The sequence below is a fragment of the Leptonychotes weddellii genome, chromosome 2, assembly GCF_054177405.1.
Source record: "Leptonychotes weddellii isolate Sample4059 chromosome 2, ASM5417740v2, whole genome shotgun sequence".
In the NCBI taxonomy this organism is placed as follows: domain Eukaryota; kingdom Metazoa; phylum Chordata; class Mammalia; order Carnivora; family Phocidae; genus Leptonychotes; species Leptonychotes weddellii.
This window is the reverse complement of record NC_138370.1, coordinates 47,838,712-47,862,411: the sequence shown is the minus strand read 5'-3', so window position 1 is coordinate 47,862,411 and position 23,700 is coordinate 47,838,712.

Here is a 23,700-nt window from a genome sequence, read left to right as displayed (position 1 = left end):
CTCACTGATTTGAGGAATTATTAATCTAAGGAAACAAACTGAGGGTTGCTGGAGTGGTGGGGGGTGGGAGGGATGGGGTGCCTGGGTGATAGACATTGGGGAGGGTATGTGCTATGGTGAGTGCTGTGAATTGTGCAAGACTTTGAATCACAGATCTGTACCTCTGAAGCAAATAATACATTATATGTTAAAAAAAAAAAAGAAGAAGAAGAAGATAGCAGGAGGGGAAGAATGAAGAGGGGGAATCGGAGGGGGAGACGAACCATGAGAGACAATGGACTCTGAAAAACAAACTGAGGGCTCTAGAGGGGAGGGAGGTGGGAGGATGGGTTAGCCTGGTGATGGGTATTAAAAAGGGCACATTCTGCATGGAGCACTGGGTGTTATAGGCAAACAATGAATCATGGAACACTACATCTAAAACTAATGATGTAATGTATGGTGATTAACATAACATAATAAAAAACAAAACAAAACAAAAAAGAATAAATGATGAATCAAAAGATATATTTTGCCCATGCTTTCTAACATAAACTGGGAAAAATCTAGCAAACATCTGCATATATATGCTTGCCTACATTAACAATTTGCACCAGAAAAAAAAATGTGTTACTGACTAGGAGAAAGGAAGGGAAACTGAGGCAGAAACACAAGCATACAAAAGAGAGGGAGAACAGAGAAAGAACTGAAGTGATAGATATTGAACTGGAAGAAGAATTATAATAAGATTTATGATAAATATAATAGTAGGGAAAAAAATGGACCAGGGAAAAGGAGTGAGGAATAATTAAAAAACCAATAAAAGAAAGAGGCGAGAAAAAAGAAAAGACAGGATAATTAATGGTAAAAACATTAGAAGGAGAAATTATGGATAGTGAAGGGATTTTGAGGGACTGGAATAGAAAAGCTTACTATCACCAACAGTTCTTCTCAGAACCCAGAGGGAGAAAGTTGTTTTAGGAGATTTGGTTTAATATCCACCCAACAGGTCCCATCTTCTGATAAAACACATCACTCCTCTTAGAAAAACCTATCTTCCCTAGTTAAATCTCCTGTAGGCATGGGGACCAAAGCCCAAAGGCTCACCTGCCCGGGTCGTGGCCAGTCATGGCCAAGATAACAGATGTGTTAGGAGCCCTGTCTTTTTATTTGGTCAAGTCTGGCATTATTTTACTGTTCTATGTGACATATAACGTCTGAATTGACTGCCCTGAGGACTTGCATTCTTCCTAAGCAGCTAGGTTCCCAGTGCCATGCCAAGCTATATCAAGCCAGAAGCAAAAGAAAAAAAAAAGCAAAACAAAACAGTAATGCTGATACTGCCTTTATTTAAAAATTTTACTATTTTGCTTAGCCAAGATTTATTTGCATTAATTTTGATTTTAAAATATCATATTAACTATGATTTATTTTCTGGCACCCTCTAAAATTTCACAACCAAGGCTATGGCATCTCTCATCTCACTCCATGCCCAGCCCTATGGTGTCCCCTAATCATTCCATGCAGGCAAATGATTAGAACTGATTCCTACCACTATTACTATAGCAGAACTGAAGACTTGCTCCAAAGAGCAAAAGAAATGAACAAACAAAAATCTGTCTTTAACAGAATTGTGAATTTTGAAAACCTAGTACAAAGGAAACAGAAAACAGTACAGAGAGTGAATATATTTAAAAACAATTTTTTTTTTTTTTACTGTCTATTGTCCGCAGTTCCTGAGAGATAACTTTCCAAACCCTTGGAATTTTCTAAGTGATAGGCATGTCTTTGTTATTCATCGTGCCTTCCCACCTATCACCACCACCACACTTGATAGTTTATACCAATAGGTGACTCATGGTAGGCCTCTTAGATAATTTATGCTAATGAGATGACTCAGGATGAGGCTGGTCAAGCCAGAAAGACCAACCATATCATTACAGAGGTGGAAATTTGAGTGATATGATGGTAATATGAGCCTGAACTCCAGGGATGGAAGGGGGCCTAGATATTGAGTCACATGGTGGATGATTTAATCAACCATGTCTTTATAAATAAGCCCCAATAAGAAGTACGACACCAAAGTTCAGGTGAGCTTCCTAGGTTGGTAATACTCAATACAAGGTCACATATCAAAGTTATCAAGAGGGTAATGCATCCTGAATCCACTGGGATAGGAAAATAGACACTTTGCCTTTGGTTCCCAGACATCACTCTATATTCTCTCCCTTTGTCTGGTTCTGACTTGTATCTTCTTGCTATAATAAAATTGTCATTTTAGGTATAGTGCTCTCCTGAGTATTGTGAATTGTTCTAGCAGAGTTTTGAACATTGGGAACCCCTGAGTATGTAGCCAGCTGATCATAAGTGAGTGTGGTCTGGGGACCTCTGAACTTGGAGCTGGTGTTTGAAGTCAGGGCAATATTCTGGAGAACTGTGCTTTTCATCTGTCAAGTTTGGTCTAACTTCAGGTAGCTGTTGTCAGAAGTCACTGCAGAAAGAAATTAATGCTTTCTTTCTGATGGACTTATATCAGTGATCTGCAAGCTCCCTGTGTAAATAAATTCTGACCTATTTTCAAAGCTTGTCTCACATTCAATCATCTTTATAAAACTGTCTAAAAATTCCAACTCTTATCTAATATTTTTTTTTCCTTTGAGCCCTAAGACACTCATCAATACCTCTTATTTAACAGCATACCTCAATTAAATTGTAAGATCAGTGAGGCTGGTGACTTTTAGCACAGTGCCTGGCCTGTGGTATGTACTGATGATTACATTGTTCTGTGAGTCAGAAACTAATATGCTAGGAAATTTCTGATATTTGAGGTAATCAGCTTTTATTTAAGAGTGGCTCTTTCTCATGATCATTTTTTAGCCTCTTAGATATCATTACAATTCTGATATATAAGTATCTGATATACTGGTGTCTTAGATATCAATATAATTTTAGGTATGTGTATAATTCTATATTTATTACATGTGGTAATCCTCCCCAAATTATAAGTTATTGAAATTTTGGACTCTGTCAAATACTTTGGGACAATAAGAAAATTACAGTCATGTTTCAGTGAGGTAGTAAGATTTGCAGGGCAAAATGTACAAGACAAATCTGAAAAGGAAAATATCCCCAAGAGTTAATTTCTGTCCCTAAATTTGACTGCGTATATATAATTTTATAATAAGATTTATTATTCTAATATTATTCAGGTAAGAATCATATTTATCACATGTTTCTTGATATGTTTCTATTAAATATTCCAAAAGCAGTGCCCTGTGCCCCCCAGATTTGACTGAACTGGTTCTCCATCATATAACAGAGTTAGAATCTGATTTTTAGTGTGTCTTTATCCTAGTAATATATGTAGTAATATATGAAGGCTAAATCGGTTGATTTTGAAAACATTAGAAACATTTGGAAACATTAGAAAAACAGCAGCATGTTGACAAAGAAATGTCTTAGTGCTTTTTTGTTTGTTTTTCTTTCAATTTTATATTTTTTGCTTCTTTGTTTCAGTACATACCCACATTTAATACTGTGCTAGCTTAAACCATTGTACACATTATCTCACTTTTCATTTATTTATACTGTTATTTATTTTAAACTTGGTTTTTATATATCATCACATTCTAACATAATTGAATTTATCATTGGAAGATAATGGAAACCCCACTGGTGTCCATAATGGGTAATGAAATTTAAGAACAATCAAATTAATAAGGATTTAAAAATAAATTATCATAGATTTATAGTAAGCATCATGGTAATTAAAATTTTTCTTCAACTGAAACTCTCCAATTTTTTTTCATTTCTACATACAGACACAACTTTGCGTATCTTTTCCTATTTTCAAAAACATTACATTAATTTATTAGTAATGATTGCAAATAAAAGAGAATAGCAAAAATACAGGAAAAGGGATAATTAATTTCTCTATGCAGTTTACATGGCTTATTTTGTTTCTGTTTATTTGTATTGCCCTCTGTATTTGTATTCTGTTTATTTGAATGCACTCTAAATGAAAGAAGCTTATATGTACCAAACTCTGATATAAATTCACATATAGAAATTTTAATAATGATTATGAGTAGAATCACTACATGTGAACTTTACATATGGCTACATATAATCATTTAGTCTTTGGCTTAAAAATTAGATTGTAGGGGCACCTGGGTGGCTCAGTCGTTAAGCATCTGCCTTCAGCTCAGGTCATGATCGCAGGGTCCTGGGATTGAGGCCTGCATCGGGCTCCCTGCTCAGCGGGAAGCCTGCTTTTCCCTCTCCCACTCCCCCTGTTTGTGTTGCCTCTCTCGCTGTGTCTCTCTCTGTCAAATAAATAAATAAAATCTTTAAAAAAAATTAGATTGTACTATAAGCAATCTTGACAGAAGTAAATATCTTTAAAATTGGAAAATCCTGCAGCTCCACATACCTATGCTTCCCAAGTTAATATTCATGACATTGCACAGAACAGTGGATGTTAGAAAGATTCTATGTACACAGTAATGGTTCTTTCATTGCAAAGATATTATTGGCTGATAAAGTAATATCTTTATTGTTACTTATCTTTCCTTAATTCCCATACCGCAACTTCTGTCTTGAATGGAGACAGTTTATTTTGTTTTCTTCATAACTATTATAATATATTCTTAAAATCTTCTTTCTGAATTAAGCGACCACAGTATCTTTGTATGGCTGTTGTAATATAATGCTTTTCTTCACCACCTCAAGAACTACACTGACTTACAGTGTAGTTACAAACGATCGCATATTGTCATAAAAACCACCTGACAAGCCAGGCACTCGCCACAGTCACATACCTGGAGCATATGTGGCCCCAGTAATTAAAATTGGACCCATGTCACTCAGAAGCACAGTTCTACATGAACCACCAATATTCTCAGGAGTGGCATTTCAAACGTGGATAGAATTGAAAGAAGAGTGGAATGATTTGGGGGAGAAGGGTCAACTCTTAAATTAGGGAGGGCCTCATGAGAGTAAAAAACCTGGCACCAACAGAAGAGTCAAAACAAAGATCACTGAAATCATTCTGTAAAGTTTATCTGACATTCAAATATATATCTAATTTGAATCCTATCTAAGATGTCTGAGCTTCTCATCTTATGGAGGCTTTAGCTATTTCTACATGGACTTACACAACACTTTTGGTAATTAACAATGTTATTGTTTAATTTCTTGGCGAGTTGATCAATCTTGGTTCAGCTTCTTTATTCAAGAATTAACTGCATCTTTCCACTGATAAGACAAAAATCTTACATTCACTTATCCCCTGTATAGCTACACTACAATTCTTTCAGATCAAGGCTCTGATAGTGCTTGAATTCTGTGTTTGGATGGACACAAAAACACATTTACATCTTATGTCCATTCAAAACCCTAATGAAGTGATTTATAACATACAGCATATCATTGTCCTATGCCATCATTAAACTTCCAAGCAAGCTCTTTAGATCATCCAGTCCTTAAATTGCTCTGCCAGAAGAATCTATTCTTTGCCATGAAAAAAATCAAGTGTGGTTATCTAAGAATAATAATGGGTAATAATGCAGAACCTCCACGTGGAAAAAAGAGACTCCTTTCAACCATCACAAATTTCCATTATAAACACCTCAATGGCCAAGAGTAGGGTTGCTCTTCTTTTTTTTTTTTAATATTTTATTTATTTATTTGACACAGAGAGAAAGAGAGCACAAGCAGGGGGAGCCACAGGCAGACGGAGAAGCAGGCTCCCTGATGAGCAAGGAGCCCAATGGGAGACTTGATCCCAAGACCCTGGGATCATAATCTGCGCCAAAGGCAGATGCTTAACTCCCTGAGCCACCCAGCTACCCCGTGGATGGCTCTTCTTTTAATACACAAAGGTAAAGATATGATTCTTTCATTAATTCTCCGTGGTACAGATGAATTAGTACTGAATCATTTAAACAATAACTAGTGGAAAAGGAATAACAAAAAATAAATGTATAGAAATACAGAAGGTAACATAAAACTAGGAAATCTGATTAACTAATATGATTTTCTCTCTGAATCTCATCCTACCTCCTGTTCTCCCTCTAAGTTCTGTACACTATCAATTTTGGAGTTGAGACGCAGTCAGCTATTGTCTCTGGAGTGTATAGTTAAGAAATGGATGCTCATAAAGAAGCATCTTTATTTCCTTTCTAAACTGTCATTGTCTCTGAAAATTCACTTTCACTTAGGATTACTGATGCTCAGTATAGCATATGCCAAAACTCAAAACTCTGCCTTCTTCAGAGAAAACCTCATGCCCTATTTACAAAGGTCTAGCCTTATTACATGGTCAAGAGATCAATCATATTAGAATACTACAAAATGTACATCTCTACACCACTGTGGTGCTTTTCCTGCTCTACACATTTGCCACCAGAAGTTATATTGTGTCAACTGCATGCTGTACAGTTCTAGGGATTAAGAGTGATGCAAGTAAGATTTTTCAAGACAATTTTCTGTATAAAATATTCATGAGATAGTTGGCATACAACGAATTACAACTTCATTATCAAAGAAACAGTATTTCACAAAAATGCAAAAAAGCATGCATTTAATACGTGCCCTCTTTAATACCCATCACCAGGCCAACCCATCCCCCCACCCCCTCCCCTCTAGAACCCTCAGTTTGTTTCTCAGAGTCCATAGTCTCTCATGATTCGTTTCCCCCATTTTCTTTTAAACAGAAGTAAATACACTTAGAATAATTATATATATTTAAGTCCGTATATTTACTCATATTTTCTTTTGAACATAGCACTAAGCATAATAATAACTGCTGAATTTGACCAGAGTCTATTCAATTATATCATATGGTCTGTCACTACATATAATGTGACCACTAAATGATTACAATGCAAGAGTAAATTAATGACTGATTATGTAACACATTATTAATCTATAACTATATGGCCAGATTATTTGATGAGTCAGGGATGCAATAAATGAAGAAAACACCTTTGTTGAATCCCCATGACCATCTCTATTGGAATAACTGCTGTATTCCTCGACTCTCCCACCTCCTGTATTCAGGCTGGGCTGAATTGACCCTCCATTAAAATCAGGTTGGTAGATTCTAGCTGCTGAAACCAATCCCACTCATAGAATAAGAGGAATAAATACAAAATTTCTGAGCCAATTTTTATGGTTCTTAAAATTGATCTTGCAGCCAATCCTTAAATTTTGCTATCTCAGTTTCCCAGCTGCGAAAGATTGCTGGTACAGTCTTAGTACCCAGTTGTTTCCTGGTATTCTAGAGTCTTAAATTCTAGATTTTCTAATCAAACAACTTAGAAGTAGATTTCCAAACTCTTCATCACATGAGCAAAACCCTATTTTGCTAAAAGATTTTGTATTTCCCTTTTTGCAAATAGAAATGGAGAAATATGGGAAACAGATATACAGATCCTATTTAACACAGATCTTCCCCATTACTTATTGTGTATCTTTTAAAAATATATGTATAAACTGGACAGGTATGTAAGTAAATAAATTTTGTAAAGTGCATAAATTGCTATCTCTTTGTAGAATAAATAAGTTGCTAGATGGGGGAATTGAAGTGGAAGTGATGCAAACATGTTGCTAATTATGTTTATTAAGTAGGTAAGGTTTAATCTGAAGAGTATTTTAATAATGTATGCATAAATGTGGAAGATAAACCAATAAATCAACTGTGGACTCATAACTGATTAAGGAGAATGTACTATAGATATAAAAGGCCAAAAAGTGAGGAAAAAATAGGAATCCTTTCCAGTTTCCTGAGTTAGACCATATTTCCAGTAATAGGAAAATATATTTTTCCAGCTTTATTAAGATACAATTAACATATAACAATGTGTGAATTTAAGGTCTACAATGTGACATGACACACATATATATACTGCAAAATGTTTACCACAATAAGGTTAGTTAACATATCTTTCATGTCACATAACTACCATTTTGTTGCTGCTATGGTAAGAACATTAAAGACCTAATACATAACAACTTTCACAAATACAATTATTTACTGTTAACTTTAGTCACCATGCTGTACATGAGAACCCTGGAATTTATTCTTCTTATAGCTGAAAATTTGTACCTGCTGGCCAATATCTCCCCATTTCTCCCACCCCTAGGCCACTGGTAACCATCTTTCCACTCTCTGTTTCTATTAATTGGATATTTTTAGATTCCATATAAAGTATTTGTCTTTTCCTGTCTGACTTATTTCACTTAGCATAATGCCCTCAAAGTCTATCCATATTGTCATAAGTGTCAGGATTTCACTTTTTTTACATCTGATTAATATTTCATTGTGTGTGTATATGTGTGTGTGCATGTGTGTCTGTGTGTGTACATCTATATCTATCTATCCATCTATTTATCTATCTATCTATCAATCTCACATTTTCTTTATCCCTTCATCCATTGATGGACACTTAGGTTCCCATATCTTAGCTATTGTAAATAGAGCTGCAGTGAATATGGACTGCAGATATATCTTCAAGATAGTGATTTCTTTTCTTTCTGATATATAGCTAGAAGTAAGATTGCTGAATTATATGGTAGTTCTATTTTTAGTTTTATCAGGAAATTTTACACTGTTTTTTCACATTTTTTTTTGATAAGTCATTCTGACAGATGTGAGGTGATACCTTACTATGGTTTTGATTTACATTTCCCTGATGATGAGTGATGTTGAGTACCTTTTTTGAACTTGTTGATCATCTGTATGTCTCCTTTAGAAAATGTCTATTCAAGTCCTCTGCCCATTTTTTAATCAAATTGTTTGGTTTTTTGCTATTGAGTTGCATGAATTACTTATATATTTTGAATAGTAACCCTGTATCAAATGTATAGTTTACAAATATTTTCTTCCATTTCATAAGTTGCCTTTCATTTTATTGTTTCTTTTGCTGTGCAAAAGTTTTTTTTAGTTTCATGTAGTCCCCCTTGTATAATTTTGGTTTTGTTGCTTGTGATTTTAGTCTCATATCCAAAAATTGTTGCCAAGACTGATGTTAAGACACTTCTCCCTTTGTTTTCTTCTAGGAGTTTTATGGTTTTAGGTCATGCATTTAAGTACTTAACCCATTTCAAGTTAATTTTTTGAGCAGTGTAAGATAGGGGTTCAATTTTATTTTTTTGCATGTGGCTGTCCAGTGTTCTCAGGACCATTTATTGAAGACAATCTTTTCCCCATTGTGTATTTATGGTTCCCTTGTCCAATATTATTTCACCATATATGTGTAAGTTTACTTCTACACTCTTAATTGTGTCCCAATGGTCTATGTGTCTGTTTTTATGTCAGTATAATACTGTTTTGATTACTATAACTTTATAAAATAGTTTGAAACCAGGAAGTATGAAACCTCCAGCTTTGTTCTTTCTCAAGATTGCTTTGAGTATTCGGGGTCTTATATGATTCCATACAAATTTTAGTTTCTTTTCTATTTCTCTGAAAAATACCATTGGCGTTTTGGTGAGAATTGCATTAAATCTGTAGATTGATTTGGATATATGGATAATTCTAAAAATCCATCTTTTCATTTATTTGTGTCTCTTTAAATCCTTTTATCAATACCTTATAGCATTCAGTGTATAGATCTTTCACATTCTTAGTTGAATTTATTCCTACTATTTTGAAGATGACACAAAGAAATGGAAAAACATTTCATGCTCATGGATTGGAAGAACAAATATTGTTAAAATGTCTATACTACCCAAAGAAATCTATACATTTAATGCAATCCCTATCAAAATTACTGTTTTTGATGCTACTATAAATAGGATAATTTTTAAAATTTCTTTTTCAGATAGTTCATTGTATGTTTATAGAAATAGAACTGATTTATGTATGTTGTTTATGTGTTATGAAACTTAACTGAATTTGTTTATTAGGTCTAACAATGGTTTGGTGGAGTTTTTAGGATGTTTTTTATACAAGATCACATCATCAGCAGAGACAGTTTTACTACTTCCATTCTGATTCGGATGCCTTTTATTTCTTTTTCTTGCTTAATTGCTCAGCTAGGACTTCCAATACTATGGTGAGTAGGAGTGGTGAGAGTGAGCTTCTTCGCCTTGTTTTTTTGGGGTTTTCTGGGGGTTTTTGTTTGTTTGTTTTTTGTTTTTGTTTTTTTTTTTTAGTTTCATAGATAGAGGTCAGTGATTCATCAGTCTTATATAATACCCAGTGCTCATTACATCACAAGCCCTCCTTAATTTCCATCACCCAGTTACTCTATCCACCTCCCTCCCCTCCAGCAACCCTCAGTTTGTTTCCTATGATTGAGAGTCTCTTACAGTTTGTCTCCCTCTCTGATTTTGTCTTGTTTTATTTTTTCCTCTCTTCCCCTATGATCCTGTTTTGTTTCTTAAATTCCACACATCAGTGAGATCATATGATAATTGTCTTTCTCTGATTGACTTATTTTGCTTAGCATAATACCCTCTAGTTACATCCACATCATTTCAAATGGCAAGATTTCATTTTTTTGATGGCTGAAAGTATGTTGGATAGACCCTTTAAGTTTGATATAGTGTCCCTCTTCATTCCTTACTACAGCCTTTGGTTTAACATCTAATTTGTCTGATATGAGGATGGCTATCTCAGGTTTCTTTTGATGTCCATTAGCATGATAAATTGCTCACCACACCCTCACTTTTAATCTGGAGGTGACTTTGGGTCTAAAATGAGTCTATTGCAGACAGCATATCAATGGGTCTTGCTTTTTTATCCAATCTGACACCCTGTGTCTTTTGATTGGGGCATTTAGCCCATTTACATTCAGAGTAACTATTGAAAGATATGAATTTAGTGTCATTGTATTTCCTGTAAAGTCACTCTTTCTGTATATTTTCTCTGTTCCTTTCTGGTCTATGTTACTTTTGGACTCTCTCTTCTCTTAAAGGAACCCTTTTAATAATTCTTGCAGGGTGGTTTAATGATCACAAATTCTTTTAGTTTCTGTTTGTCCTGGAAGCTTTTTATCTCTCCTTCTATTTTAAATAAGAGCCTAGAAGGATAATGTATTCTTGACTGCATATTTTTCTCATTTAGCACCCTGAATATATCATACCAGCCCTTTCTGCCTGCCAAGTCTCTGTGGATAGGTCTGCTGCCAGTCTAATATTTCTACCCTCGTAGGTTACAGACCTCTTGTCCCAAGCTGCTTTCAGGATTTTCTCTTGGCCTCTGAGATTTGCAAGTTTCACTATTACATGTCAGAGTGTTGACCTATTTTTATTGATTTTGAAGGGGGTACTCTGTGCTTCTTGGACTTGAATGCCTGTTTCCTTCCCCAGATTGGGGAAGTTCTCTGCTATAATTTGCTCCAATATGCTTTCTGCCCCCCTCCTCTTTTGCCTCTTCTTTTGGGATACCAATTATTCTTATATTATTTCGCTTTATGACATCACCTATCTCTCGAATTCTTCCTTCATGGTCCAATAGTTATTTATGTCTCTTTTTCTCAGCTTCTTTATTCTCCATCATTTGGTCTTCTATATCACTAATTCTCTCTACTGCTTCATTTATCCTAGCAGTTAGAGCTTCAATTTTTTATTGCATCTCATTAATAGCCTTTTTTATTTCAATTTGATTAGATTTTAGTTCTTTTATTTCTCCAGAAAGGGATTCTCTAGTGTCTTCTGTGCTTTTTTCAAGCCCAGCTGGTATCTTTATAATTGTTATTCTGAACTCTAGTTCCGACATCTTACTTATATCCATACTGATTAAGTCCCTGGCAGTCAGTCCTGCCTCTTGTTCTCTTTTCTGAGGTGAGTTTTTCCGTCTTGTCATTCTTGCAGAAAGTATTCGCTTTTCTATTTATAGAGTTGCAGCTATTCTTTTCTGAATTCTCCAGTTGAGGGTTCAGAATGATTTGACAGCTATCTAGTTGAATTCCTGGGACCAGACGAAAATAAGGTCTCCTACTCCTCCACCATCTTGGACTATCTCCTGTCTTTGCCTTGTTCTTGATGTTAGAGGAAAAACTTTCAATATTTCAACATTAAGTATAATATTAACTGAGAGCTTTTCATATATGGCCCTTATTATTTTGAGATATATTTCTTCTATACCCAATTTGTTAACAGTTTTATCATGAAAATATGTTGAATTTGTCAACTGCTTTTTCTGCACTCATTAAAATGAGCTTATGATTCTTTGTTTTGCATTCAACTGATGTGGTGTATTACATTTTTGATTTGTGTATATTGAACCATGCTTTTATCTCAGGGATAAATCCAATTTAATTATGGCATATGATCCTTTTAAAACACTGTTGAATTTGGATTGCTTGTATTTTGTTGAGAATTTTTGCATTTATATTCATCAAGGATATTGGCATATATTTATGTTGTTGTTGCTTGTTTGTTTGTTTGTTTGTGGTGTCCTCTGGCTTTGATATCATGGTAAAACTGGCCTCATGAAATGAGTTTAGGAATATTTCTTCCTCTTCAATTTTTGGAAGAGTTTGAGAAGAATTGGCATTAATTCTTCTTTAAATATTTGGTAGAATTCAAACATGAATCTATCTGGCTCTGAGTGTTTCTTCTTGGGAGCTTTTTGATTACTGATTCAATGTCCTTACTCTTAGTGGGCTGTTCAGATTTTCTATTTCTTCATGATTCAGTCTTGGTAGGTTACATGTTTCTAAGAATTTATTTTTTTCTAGGTTGTACAATTTGTTAGGACATATTTGTTCATAGTAGTCTCTTATGATCCTTTGTATTTCTATAGTATCATTGATAATTTCTCCTTTTTTATTTATAATTTTATTTATTTGAGTCTAGTTACTTTTTTCTTGATAAATCTAGCTAAATGTTTGTCAATTGTGTTTATCTTGTCAACAGACTAACTCAGTTTCATGGATCTTTTCTGTTATTTTTCTGTTATCTATTACATTTATTTCTGCTCTGTTTTTTGTTATTTCTCTCCTTTGGCTAACTTAGGATTTGGTTTGTTCTTTTCTATTTTCTTGAGCTGTAAATTAGCTTATTTGAGATCTTTATTTTTTGTAATGTAGGCATTATTTAGATAAACGTTCCTCTTGGAATTGCTTTTTACATCTCATAAATGTTGGTATGTTTTGTTTCCATTTTTCTTTATTTCAAGATTTTTTTTTTTTTTAATTTCCCTGTTGAGTTCCTGTTTAACTCACTAGTTGTTCAGGGGTGTGTTGCTTAATTTACACATATTGGTGAATTTTCTAGTTTCCTCCTATTATTGATTTCTAATTTCATATCACTGTGGTCAGAAAAGATACTTGGTACAATTCAAATCTTTTTAATTTTGCTGAAACTTGTTTTTTGACCTAATGTATTATTTATACTAGAGAATCGTCCATATGCATTTGAGAGGAATGTGTATTCTGGAGCAATTGAATGGAATATTCTATAAATTTCTGTTAGGTCCTTTTGATCTAATGTGTAGTACAAGTCCAAGATATCCTTGTTGATTTTCTGATTGGATTACCTGTCCATTGTTGAAAGTTGGTTATTGAAGCCCTCTACTACCGAAATCTCCAATACTATTATTTATTGTTTTTTTTTTTTTAATTTTCCTTTCAGATCTGCTAGTTTTTACTTAATATATTTAGGTGCTACAATGTTGGGTATGGATATATTTACGATTGTTATATCCTCTTGATAAAATGACCCCTTTGTCATTATATAATAACCTTCTTTGTCTCTTGTTATAGTTTCTTACTTAAAGTCTATTTTGTCTAAGAGTAGCTACCCCTGCTTTCTTTTTTTTCCCCCACTTGTATGGAATATCTTTCCCTATCCCTTTATTTTGAGCCTATGTGTGTCTTGAAGCTAAAGTGTATCTCTTATAGACAGCATATATGTGGGTCCATTCAGCCACTCTGTGCTGCTTTCTTTTTTTTAAGATTTTATTTATTTATTTATTTATTTATTTTGGAGTGGGGAGGGAGAAGGACAGAGATAATCTCAAGCAGACTCTGACTTAGCCCAGCGCCCAATGCAGGACTTGATCCCTTGACCTTGAGATCATGACATAAGCCAAATTCAAGAGTCAGATACTTAACTGACTCAACCACCCAGGAGCTACACAGTCTGTGCTTTTTGACTGAATAATTTAATCCATTTATATTTATTATTTATTTTAAGATTTTATTTATTTATTTGAGATAGATCAAGTGAGAGAGAGAGCAAGAGAGCACAAGCAGAGAAACCAGCAGAGGATGAGGGAGAAGCAGACTCCCTGCTGAGCAGGGAGCCCAACATGGGGCTCGATCCCAGGACCCTGGGATCAAGACCTGAGCTGAAGGCAGATGCTTAACTGACTGAGCCACACAGCTGCCCCAATCCATTTATAGTTAAAGTAATTATTGATAGATAAGGACTTACCAATTGCCATCTTGCTAATTGTTTTATGGCTGTTATGTAGTTTCTTTTTTTTTTTCTTTTCTTCCTCTTTTGCTGATGATTTTCCATTATTATATGATATATTGATTTCCTTCTCTTTAATTTGGGTTCTCAGTGGCACCTCCCAGCTCAGCTGCTAAATATTAGTGCAGGTGGCAGTGGTCACCCGTCAGTGGTATGCACGCATTTAATTACAGGGGCTAGCTACAGTTGCCTATGTAGGTTGCATGCACACATGTAGTGATGAGGACTAGGGCAAGCAGCAAATGTTGGGGCCAGTTGTGGGCATACTGGCAGCCATGGGGTTTCTGGCATGTACTATCATGTCCGTTGGTTCTCACCACAAGTGCACAGCAGTGGAGACTGATTTGGAGATAGTCCAAGTATGTGTAGGAGGGTGCACTGTAGGAGGGGGGCAGCTGCAGGTAAGCCCAATAGTATAAGCAACTGACAGGAGATAGGGCCAGATCCAGGTCCACAAACAGCAGGGAAGTCCTGGCAGTTAGTGTGCATTCCTGTGGTTGCACATCTTCCCACAGTTTGGTGCATGGCAGTGGAGGCCAGTGACAGGAGAAGGGCCAAGGGTGTGGTGTGCAGGTGGACAGCTGGGGGGACTAATTGCAGGTAAGCCTAGTGGTATAAGCCAGTGACAGGAGATTGGGCTAATCTGGCCCCATAAGCTACTTTTGTGGCTTTGGCTATTGGTGTACACTTCTGTGACTGCAGGATTCTGCTATGGGTATACAGGAGGGAATGGAGGCAAGTTTCAAGCATCAGACCAATGATGTGCAAGTGCACATCTGGAGGGCTTAGCCCCAAGTGACAGCTGTGGTGGTCTAAACTGGCATCTTGCACGTGTACAGCCTCAGATGCATGGACTGGCTGCTGGTGCTAATCCCAAGTGGGGAGGGGTGGAAGAGTAGAGAGAAACTCAGGTGGTTTGTGACAGGGAAGCTAATACCTGTTGGGGGAAAGCTGACAAAATCCGCAGGGGTTACATGGCAGCTGTGTTGGCTGTTGGTTTCTTCATTGGTAAAACGTGCTGGGGTCATCTGCAGAGCAGGTCATTGAGAACCACTCTCACTCCCTCTGCATGGCTAATTGATACCAGTAACCCCTGCTTTTCTCTCTTGTTCCTAGCTACCTCTATATATCTTAGCTTTGACAGTCTCTGGTTGGGGTGAAACTAAGCCAGGTCCTTCATGCAATGCACTGAAAGGCTGGGGAAGCTGGTTGTTCACCTTGTTCTTCCTTTCTCAGTGAGAGAAACTCTTCCCTCTTGGTGCTGATCAGTGCCAGCTTAGGGGATTGGATGATACAGCAAAATTAAGCTATTCTTTCTTCCCTATATGTGTGGTTATTCTCAAAGTTTTTTTTTTTTTTTTTTTCCCACTGTATTGCTGAAGTTTCTTAAGTGGACTGCAGGGTTCTCCTAGAGCTGTTTTCCTTCATGGAATTGTTGGACTTGAGGGATAGAGGCTGGGATCTCCTACTCTAGCATCTTGGTGACATCACTCCAGAATAAAAAAGTTTTTATAAGGAAAATAAAAGCTTAGAACTATCAGTGTAAGAATATATAAAATTCTTCTATTACCTTTTGATGAAATTTCTATACTAGTTGAAGATTAAGTTCTAAGAAATAGCCAAAAGGAACTTCTAAGCACAACAATGGTATTTTTTTAAATTATGTTAAACATATACAAACCTACTTAGATGATTTTATAGTGGGTCTCTGCATTTACAGGTTTTTTTTTAATAGAAAACATCTAAATAATTATATTAAAGAGAACTAGAGAGCTATCCATTGACAATGTAAATTGAAAAATATGGCAATATTTTAAAGAAATAATGCCTAAATATTTTGCCTATTTTTTGTTTTGGTTGTTTTATATTTGTTCAATTTTGTTGATAAAATTAAGAATTTTGGAGGAGGAATAAGGATTCCAATCCATAAAATAAATTAGAATTTTAATTTTGATAAATATAAATGGACATTTAAATAATTAAGATTCAACTGGTTGTTTGTAAACCACATACATAGACAACTTGTCAGCATGTCATTTGTAAGTTCCAATCAGATACTAAGGACTTAAAATTTCTATAAATGAATTTGCAATCTGTTAAATGGAAAATACTTAAAATACTAAACTATTAAAGGCCTCTGAAAATAATCATGCTAGTAGCATTGGGAAGAACATGGGCTTTAGAATAAATAGAATAGGGTTCAAATATGAGCTCTGTCTTACACTTCTTTGATCGCAAAGACGTTACTTAATCTAATCATCACTCAGTTTTTCTCATTCAAATTTTGAAGAGATTAAATAAATTAATCCATATAAAGTCCCCAGAACATTTTCTGAGATAAGTATTCATTTCCTCCTTCTCTCCTTTTCTTATGTTTTACTAAGTGATTTCCTAAATGTATTCTGAATCAGGAGAACTTGAATAAAGTCCAAAGATAGGCATTAGAGTAATGAATGGATTCTTTAAATGAGCCTATTGTATGTATGTGCATTTGTGTATGCATTTTACGTTTATAAAATATTTTGTATAAAAATATTTTTATTTTGGGGCGCCTGGGTGGCTCAGTTGTTAAGCGTCTGCCTTCAGCTCAGGTCCTGGTCCCAGGGTCCTGGGATTGAGCCCCGCATCGGGCTCTCTGCTCAGCGGGAAGACTGCTTCTCCCTCTCCCACTCCCCCTGCTTGTATTCCCTCTCTCACTGTGTCTCTCTCTGTCAAATAAATAAAATCTTAAAAATATATATATATTTTTTTATTTTTTCATCAGATGAAAACCACCACTGTTATATACTAACTCATCATATTTACTATGGGGAATAATTGGCACCCATGATGAAGTCTATTGCAGTAATGATAGGAATTCTCATCCCTTGAAGTAAAAGCGACTATGTATGGTATTTCTTACTAATCACATCACCAAGATGGCAGAGTAGGAAATCCTTGCCTCTGTCCGCTCAAAAAAGATCAACAATTCCATGAACAAGAATAGCTCTGGGTGGGCGCCTGGGTAGCTCAGTCGTTAAGCGTCTGCCTTCAGCTCAGGTCATGATCCCAGGGTCCTGGAATCAAGTCCCACATCGGGCTCCCTGCTCCGTGGGAAGCCTGCTTCTCCCTCTCCCACTCCCCCTGCTTGTGTTCCCTCTCTCGCTGTCTCTTTCTCTGTGTTGAAAAATAAATAAAATCTTAAAAAAAAAAAAAAAAAGAATAACTCTGGGAGTGCTCTGGAGTCCTCTTAAGAATTCCTTACTTATTCTCCCTCCTGGTATTAAATTTGAGGGGAAAAATAGCATGGTTGTTAATACCACTTATTAGTACTGCAAAATTGCACATACAAGAAAAATAATAATTACAAGATTTTATCTGCTGTCCATCCTCACCCTCTTGTGACTTTGCATCTGGCATATGCTTCCTTCTGGCTTTAATGCACTGCCCAGCAACCATATTTCCTGCTTGTTAAAATGTTTTGCACTCTTTACTGTAAAGCCCATATTTGTTCTCCCATAAAAAGAGCTGGTTTTTTCCTAAAAGAGCTATTTTCTTCAAGTTTATTCCTATAGGGTGTTTTGCATATGTACTATCATTGTGTTGCAACTTGCATCGCATTAACTGCAAAAATGTTTCCCTAGATAATCTCCTTGAAGGTGGACAATTTCTGCAGTGCTAAATGGGGACGAGTATATAAGAGGTACTAGATATAGTTTTGTTGAATGAATGAATACATGAGTGCAAATTGGATGTAGAATTGAAGACTATTTCACACTTAATGAAAATCTTCAACCTGTCTATCTGTAAGGGATTACATAGAATAAATTTTTGACTAATCTGCAAGCATTTTATTAAAATTCTGATTCTATTATTGATTCACTTCCCAACTTATAAACCTATGTCACTTTGATAAAATTTAGTTTTGAAAAACACCTTTGACCATTAAGAGAGTGCAAAGCTGAATAAAAGCATCACTGTGATCTTCCTAGTATACTGTTACTTTTAAAGTAAGTTAAACAGACTATACTTTAGAGAAAGCTTTCTTTATTTTATGTCTGTCTTATCTCCTATGCTTTATTATCTGTTTCACACAGTAGCAATGGCAGCTATTTAAATATTCTATAATAATGTTCTTGAGTTGCTGAGTTCATTTCTTCTTGTGATCTATGAGCAGCATAGGTTATGTGGACACAGAACTATCTAGAAATCACTCCTGACCAAAGAGAGCTGCTACACATCACAGCACTTGTTTTGATATATTCAAATACTTAAGTGACTTGATAGGCTGGATAAATGGGAGCACGGAGAAAAAAGACAAGAGAATAAGAAAAAGACAAGAACACTTGAGGAATAATCACTTAGTATTTGAAAGTATGATTCTTAAGCATACGTGAAAAAAATTTTCCTGGGAAGAGTGAATAATCTCTGGATTTTTTTCCAGTTTTTCCAAATCCCATATGAATTATTTTTGTTTTACTGTGCCTTTCTTAGTTTATTTACTTGTATTTCTGCATTTACTTTGTATGAGAAGTGAAATACAGCTATAAATTCCATTATATGATATGCCAGATCATTTGTATATCCATTAGGTAATTCCTATTGTATTTCTTTCCCCTTCAGTTCTTGGGGACTCCAGTTTACATTTTATTCAATCTTGTGCTTCTAGCCCTTAAACCCCAGGTACATAGCATTATGCTTAACACATAGAAAATACTCAGCATCAAAATAACCAAATAATTAACATGCAAACACATACACATGTGTATACATGTGTGTGTGCTTGTACACACACAGTACCTATAAATAAACTGATTTTACATAATAGCTTTTATTTATTTTTTTTTTTTAAAGATTTTATTTATTTGACAGAGAGAGACACAGTGAGAGAGGGAACACAAGCAGGGGGAGTGGGAGACGGAGAAGCAGGCCTCCCGCGGAGCGGGGAGCCCGACGCGGGGCTCGATCCCAGGACTCTGGGACCATGACCTGAGCCGAAGGCAGTTGCTCAACAACTGAGCCACCCAGGCGCCCCTACATAATAGCTTTTAGTAACTAAAACAAATTTTACACAATGACTTAGAAACTAGATGCTCACAAATACACATGACTGTGTGTGTATGTGTATATATGCACACACACAAACACACAGCATTTATAAATAAACTTATTTTACATGATGTTGTTGGGGTTTATGACTACCATTACTGCAGAACATGGCACCTGGGCACATTGACTATTTTAAGTTGACGTTGCTTGAGAAATGGCAGGACTAGGAAGGACTTTCTGATCTTTCCCTGAAGCACGTCGTAAGACCCCAATGTGAGAAGGACCCTCTGTATACCCAGAGGAAAGGAACATCCTTATTTTCAGAGATTGAAGGACATCAAGAATCTGAATAAGCAGGCCTTGCCAAGTTAACCTCAGTTACTACTCCTAGCTCATATCCCTTATGGTCCTATCACATTTTTCCATGACTCTCCACTCTCTATCAAACCTAATATAAAAACACTCATATTTAACCATTTTGGGGGGGTCTTCATTTCCTTATGGAGGCTCCGTGTCATGAAAAACTTATAATTAAATACATTTATATGCTTTTCTCCTGTTAATCTGTCTTTGTTACAGAGACCCGGCTGAGAACTGAAGATGGGTAGAGGAAATATATTCTTCTCCCTTACAATACCTTTTAGTAGCTAAATCAAACTTAATATAATGGCTTTTAGAAACTGGGAGTTCATTATCATCCTTCTTAACTTCTATTCAGTCTATCTCCCTAACTAACTTCTCTAGAGGAAGGGGCTTGATCTCTTTACTCTTTGTATAAAAACAGCTTTAGTCATGCATGAAACATAGTCCTCAAAACCCAGCCTTTGTAAATGATCACACATTGTCTTATCTTGCAAAACAAAACCAGGTGTACTTAAATATTATGTAAATTATGTAATTGCTAATGAAGCTCACTGAATGGTATCTTCCATTTCCTTCTTATTTGGTTAATTCTCTAATTTAGAACCTAAACTCTCCTTTAAACTGACCAAATTCTTGCTAATGGAAAAATTCCCATAACAAGAAGTTTAAAAAAATATTTTAATATTCTTAAAGTATCAAATATTACACAGAGAAATGAGTCCCAGTATATGGAAAAACATAATTATTATTTTTCCCTGATTTTGAAAAAGTACCATGTAAAATTCCCTGACTGTTCAACCAGCCAGCCTCAGTTTCTCTATTCCCGAAAAGAGGGTTGATTGGCCTCTCTGAAGTGTTCTGAGACTTAATTAGTTTATACTTGAAAAGTACTTTCAATGTGAAAGGTCCCATTTAAATGCAAAGTACTATTAATCAGTGAATGCCAGATTCAGCAATTTTTTTTTTACTTTATAAACTCTTGTAGGCTGCTTTTAAAATGTTTGCAACAAACCACTCTTTTCTCTTTTTTTTCTTTTTCTTTTTTTTTTTACAAATACTGCAACCTAAAAGTTCATGAAAACGTTTTCCCTAAGTATATTTTCTTGTTTCTCCTATTTCCCAATCCATGTTATTCACAGCATCATTGTAATACAACTGGTGGCATTAATAAAGTGGTGAATTAAATTATGACCCTTTTAATTGTCACTTCATTACTAATAGATTTGCAGAAAGAATGCATCAATTGTAAACATTTTATGAAATATGAACTGTTATAACTCAGTGCAAATTCTCAAGATTTATATAGCTCCTGCTTTCAACTCAGGGGAAAATGTGAAAATCATGCTTTTGGCTCCACCATGGAGCTGGGACAAGTAACTGCAAGCTTTAGAATTGATGCCTTAAATATGAATCCAATCAAAAAGAATGGCTTAATTTATAATTTTTTTCTCCCCATTACATATGTAGTACAATATTTATAACAATATAATAGGCAGGGATAACAAGCATGTATCCCTTCAAAAGTCAAGCTATTTGGAAATTAATTAGTTTTTAGATTTTTTATTTCAAAAGCACACATAAGACAGGAGGGATGGCTTGAAAGAATAATACAGAGCTATTTCTGTGTTTTAAAATTGGATTTTCTAAAAAGCTGTTTGGAAAGCACATTTCCATGAACTCATTTCTGTTTACAAAATACATCATTTAATTTTCAAAGAATTATTCTGTACTTAGTTTTTACTCTACCAAATAACATTTCTTACATATGCCTCACAAGGGACAGTGAAGTTTCATACCATTGAATCTAAACAGTGTTACTAAACTATGTAAAGCGCCCTTATTTTTAATGCAACTTACATAAAAAGAAATAATTTTCTGACTATAACTGCAAAATCAACAAAATGAATAACTCTATGACTTAGCAAAATGAAAATTTACTATTAACTTCTAAACTAGATTGAGTTTTCTTACATTTATCCATCATTTATTATATTATTATAAGCACTTAAAGAAAGATGAAAGATGAAAAGACATGAATTCCTGATTTTATAAATTTGAATCCTTAAAAAAGAAGCTCTTAACTGATCTTAATTCTCAATATGAATGACTTTTTTTTAGGTGGCTAAAGTTTCTATTTGCTGATACAAAAGTAACTTTAAAACTAGTCAACCTACTTTATAGGAGTAAACTGCAGTGTGCTCTGAGCCTCCCCCCATTTTATTGAGGAGTGACTGACAAAGAGTGTATATATTTAAGGTACACAACATGAAATTTTGATATATACATACACTGTGAGAAAATCACCACAATCAAGCTAATTAAACATCCATTACCTCACATAGATTTTTTATGAAAACACTTGAGATTTGCTCTCTTAGTGAATTTCAAGTATGTTATTATTAATTATAATCACCATGCTGTACAGTAGGTCTCCAGAACATTTTCATCTCATAACTAAAGCTTGTACCCTCAACTCCAACTTACTAATTCATAGCTGCTTCTTATGATGGTTGAAAAGTACTATTTTGGTTAGCATCATATATGCTCAACGGTTAACTTCACATGTATTTAGGCCAGTCATCAAGGTATTTTATATTATTCAGTTATATGGTCCAAAAATTTTTTAAATAAGTTCTTATTTGATTTTATTTTTTATTCTTTATTCTGAATTCTGACATCACATAGAGATAGTCCCTTAGTTCTCTCCATCTCTAGGGAATTTAAGAAACAGATGCCTACATCTTACAAGACTCAAAAAGAAAAATGATAATTAAGATATAATGACATCCCTTAGGCATTTAATAATAATAATAATAATAATGGTAATAAATAATGATAAAAACAAGTTAAATCTTGACTAATATCATAGAGGCCAAAATTGGGACTTAGTTAACCATGGAGACTCTTCATTTTATTGAGTTCAAAAATCTGAATGACTTTCCCTTCACAAACTGCTTCTGCTATAAATCCCTCCATAATTAAGAATACAAAATATACTCAGTTATACAGTTCTTGCCTATTCTTTCAACCTATCACATTTTCAACTAATCACCCACTCCCACCCATTCTAAGTTCCAGATATTTCTCATATCTGCTACCTCAGTTCCTCTTGCATCCTAACTTAGTTCATACTTTATTACATTTTTTCTTTGGCTCTTCCCTCCATGGTTTATAGCTTATCCTCCACTGCTCACCCATAAGTGCACATGGCTACCCCAGTGGGTCATCTCTAAATCAATCAGATCATATAATCCCTCCACTTGAAACTGTTCCATGTCTTTTTCACTGTCCCCAACACTTAGAAATTTTTACCTTTTTCTTAAGTGCTATGACATGGCCAAATATATGCATTAACATCATACAGCTCCATCCTGAAAGTCGGTTGCCTCATCCCAGAAGATAAATGCTCCATATTTTGTGCATGCTGCTACTGATTATTTGTCTAGATTATTTTATTTTTGTGTGTACATTCTATTGAGACTTCCTATAAAGAAAAGAATAGTGGCTTATTTATCTAGCTCTCTAGTTGGTGGTGGAGTTCTGGCTCTTGTGCTTACTAGCTCTGTGACTTGGAGTAAAATATATAACATCTGCCTCATCAGCAAACAGGAATTTGACTAAAATTAAATGGGTGAATGTATGTAAAATCTTAGTATAGTGCCTGGCACAGGGACATGAATTGTTAAAATGACTGTACCTTGATATTATTGATGTTATTATGATTCGTATTTTTCTGCATCTATCAGTATGTGACTTATAAGAGACACTCAATAAATATTGTTGAATTTAAATGAGAGAAACAAGGAGGCTTAATTATTCATCAAAGTCAGCAATGATCACCAACATTATCATCATCATTACCACCTTCAAACATTCAACATGTACAAAATATGTTAG